This window comes from Dromaius novaehollandiae, chromosome 3 (genome assembly GCF_036370855.1).
Source record: "Dromaius novaehollandiae isolate bDroNov1 chromosome 3, bDroNov1.hap1, whole genome shotgun sequence".
Lineage (NCBI taxonomy): Eukaryota > Metazoa > Chordata > Aves > Casuariiformes > Dromaiidae > Dromaius > Dromaius novaehollandiae.
Window position 1 is genome coordinate 130,438,068 of NC_088100.1, and position 4,374 is coordinate 130,442,441.

The window sequence follows — 4,374 nt, forward strand, 5'->3', positions numbered from 1 at the left end:
ACTGCTAGACATTACTGCAATCATATTATAAATAGTTGGAAGATAATTTACCATTTTAAGGAGTACGGTATTTATTTCTTTGTCAACCTTTTCTTATGCTGTTTTTCCTTTGTCTATCCAGTGATCACTTTCTCTGAATAAGAGCAGGATTTTACTTTATGAAGCACACAGTGAAAATGTGAAAACTCTAGGTACTGCCTCAGTATTACTGAGAAACAATAAAAACATGTCCTAGTGTCTAGCAATCCCTTCATGTGAGAGAGAGAGGCAGGAAATAGGAGAATCATGTTGCTTGCCCTTATTGAACAAATATTAGCTTTTTGGGGTACTGTATTATCACAAAGCACTTAAGAAATCCAAATTATTATAACAGTCTGAACAAAATTCACTCAGTTGCTTCCCTGTCACACAGGCTCAGCTGCTAATGTTATTTTAAGCAAAGATTTGATCAACAGTATTAGGCAGATAGTTAGCAGAGGAAAATTAACACATACACTTCTCGCTAGGGAAGAGATTATTATTTTTAAATCTGCATTTAGTTTCTCTCTACCCAGAGTGATTTCTTTAGAGATAAGCACATCAGCCAAAACACAATGTGCTCTGTCTCGGAGTCAGTAGGAATAGTAGTCCCGGTATCAAGAAACTTGCTTCAGAATAGAGATTTGCCTGAGGTGTGAGGCATTGGCAGCCTGAGGTATTGAAAGCAAACAGTTCATACTGGTTTTAGTTTAAAGAGCCAGACGAGTTTTCCACTTCGCAGCGTCAGGTCTTGCGAAAACATGGCTGGACTAGGCCTGCTTCTCTTGCAGTTGGATTCATTGCGTAAATCTTACAATTAGCCTCTTAATTAAACCTAGGTAATGGAAAATGAAAACAGTCATTTTGGGGGAGAGAAACCATAGGCTCCATTGGGCCTGTTTCCCTCTCGCAGCAGGGCAGCTCGGCAGGGTAACCGCCTTTGCCAGCAGCGCGGGGGGACCGCGAGGCGGGGGAGGCCTGCGGCCTGCTGTGGAGGAGCTGGGCCAGGTCGGGGAGGGGCCATTTTGCTTTCCTGGCCTTCCTTTCTTCTCTTCGGGCTGCCTCGGGCAGACCCCGTAGTGGAGCAGGGAACGGCAGCTGCCCATGCCCCTGAGAGGGGCTTCTACCAGCCAGTGCCACGGCGGAGGCCAGGCAAGGCCGTTTCAGAGTGGGTGCGAAATTTCAGTTCCTCCAGATTGCTTGGGGGAGACACCCTAAATCAAAGCAGTGCATCCCCATCCAAGCAGGTAGCGGGGTCCAGAATCCACAAAACCGAGCTGAAACAGGATGGCATGAGATGTTTCACTGATGTCAAATTTAAATTCTTATTAAAAAGAAGTGTTCTGTAGTCCGCACCAGGCCATCTGTCCTGGTAATCTCCTTCCATATTTCTTTTATTGTTGAAAGAAGCAGTAGATTAATGACAGAATGACTCCCAGTAGAAAGAGCGCACTGCTTTTAAGGCATGCTTGGGGGAGAGATGGTGAAAATCCTAGCGTAGGACGACTTTGTTGCCAAAGAAAGTTGCATTTGTACCATTTATATTTGAAAATCCTTAACACAGGCCAGCATAGTTCAGCCAAATTAACTCCATCTGGATAAGTGAAGCTGAGGATTACCTGTCAGAAAATGACCTAGAATGGCATATTGTGACTTAGTGCCACATTTTAAAAGCCTCTCAGCGATCGTGGTGGATCCCTGCAGGCAAGGTGAGCCGAAGAGGTAGAGCAAGGACTGTTCGAGCCCCGAAGCACCCTGGCACCAGCATGGAGAAGTCTGAACGACGCCTGTTTGTTTAAACCTCTTTCCCAGCCCCTCAGCCCCCGAGTTGTTGCAGCTTTTAGAGAAAAGCGGTCATGATTCTTTATGGTCTTGAGTTAATATACAATCTTGCTAGGCGAGTGAATGTTTGCTGTTTGCACCGCTGTCAACATGCGATGTTTAGTGAGATTCCTGTGATGATACCTAAAGCCTCAGGCTCTGGAGTCACATGGATATAGACTCATCTCTAACTTCTTGTACCAAAAAAAAAAAAAAAAAAGGAGAGAAACGAAAAAAAAAAAACCTTTGATCTTCATATACATGGAAGAAAAGCACAGGAGTGTCATGCCAGCTCACCCAATAGATTAAAAACCAATAGATGGCAAATGAAAATAAGCAAAGATGTATTTTTATAAAGCTTGCAATTTTAAAACTAATCTTGTGTCGGGGCGAGGGGGCTGACCTGGGCAATTTGGCAGGCTCCAGAGCAGAGCAAAGCCACATCTGGCCATAGGGAGGGCTGTGATAGAAGTTTCTGCTGGTATCGTCACTTAGGATATCTGAGCCGTGCTCGTGGGTACCACTGCTGAAGTCCGCACCGCAGAGCAGCTCTCACCAAACAGGCATTCCCCGGCTGCTGGCAGGGGCCTGGCAAAAACCTGGGCTGCTTCAAGGCCACCCAGAAGACGGGCAGAGAAAGGAGGCAGCTTTTCCCGTTTTCTGTTATCCTGCTGTTAGAGCAGTTACCTGGGCCGTGGGAGAGCTCCTGCTCTCCACCTGGGGATACCTGTGCTCGCCTCTGCTCGCCGTTGTGTAAGTGCTCTCCCCGCCTAATAACCGTGTGCCCTTCGGCCCCTCTTCAGCTCTTGGAAACAAGCGCAAGAAGTTAATATTTGAAATAAAGAATTTTGTAGCAAATGGACTCTTAATGGATGCAGGAAAACCGATGAGGAAGACTGTATGGCCGGACAGTGGGCTAAGTCCTCCCCCCACCCGAGGAGCCTCATAGCCTAGTATTTAAAGCATTCCCGAGAGAATATATGTTCAAGTTTGGTAAAGGAAGAGGGGTGCAAACTGTGGGGAGTGTGTACGCTGAGTGTGGTATGGGTGATAGACAGGAAGGGAAAGGGCATGATCACATCCTTGTCCTGTTTTTGAACAGGGTGTTTAATCTGGCTGTATTTTTTTTTATCTTTTCTCTCTTTTTTTTTTTTTTTTGACCCAAGAATGGAGATGTTACATAATGTTTTGGGTCAGATGGAGCCTTCTGTTACCTTTACAGGAAAACGTTTTGGATTTTGATGGAGGAAGAGGGGGAGAGGAGGAAGGAAGAATATTTTGGATCAACCTGAACAGATTTTATTTTTCCATTTCAGCCTTAGAACTTACAAAAAAAAAAAAAAAAAATTAGTGCAGTCCTAATCTGGAGATGTATATTTTAGGGATCACATTATGCTGAACATGTGCATTACATAGGCAAAGTAAAAATCCATGCCATTATTGTGCCTGTTCTGTAGCCACTTTTCAAATTGAAATATCTCAGCCATTTTAAATGACATTTTTATTTTTGCAAGGATGCTAAAAGCAATTAGAGGGCAATATTGACTGTTCACTTGCCAAATTCCACCGTTCCAATGAAAGATGCTTTTTGAGTTACTGTATACAAGTGCAAAAAGCATCCCAAATCATTTTACATACACTACAAGCAAAAACAAAAAGAAATCACTGCTTAAAAAGAAAAGAAAAAGCCATTTATAAAAGCCGTGCTTACTCCCAAGTTGAAACCATGTGTCAGCCTAGAGCAATCTGTTAAACTTGAATTATGAATCCCTGAAAAAAAAAAATAGTTGTTTGCAGTGCAGATGCTGAGACTCATAACTAAAGCAGAAGCACTGGGAGGCAAGGTCTCTTGTTGATGTACCGCACAGGGAAAGTTCTCAAAATGCCTTAGGTGGGAGAGGTGATATATTTTGTGTCTTCTCTATCAGTTTGTTAGTTACTTGTTTTAGTTGTCTCTTCCCTAAGAAAAAGTAAAAAAAAGAAACTCCTCTGCATGTGACTGTAAACAGATGATGAGAATGGATTGTCTGTAATTTTTAAAAATCCTGATAAACTCATGTTTGCAAAATTCAAGGCTATCTTCAGTTCACCTGAAAGGATATTAATGTCTGCACAGCATGAATTTATGCAGAAAGATCATTCTTAAAGTTGAGTACAGGCACAGATGTGCAAAAAGATCAGAGGTGGGAAGCCAAAAAAATTGGGGTCACATTCTCTGGGTATATAGCCATATTAAAATAAGTAGAGTTACACTGATGGGGTGGGTCATAGGTTCTACTCCATTATCTGCCATTAATTTATCTTTGGGCCATAAGCCAACATCTGTCTTCTCTGCCTCATGGCTTGATTCTCATTAATGCTGAGACCTCCTTATACCTTCTTGGCATTGAAAAATAGCCTTGCAGCAGAATTTTATTTACACCCATTTGGTGGCCACTTTCCACTCCTGACACTCTCTCCCTCCTTTTCAATGCATGCCCTTAAGAACTTGCTGGCGTTTTGCTCTTGTACCTGTGCTTTTGTTACCGTGTTGTC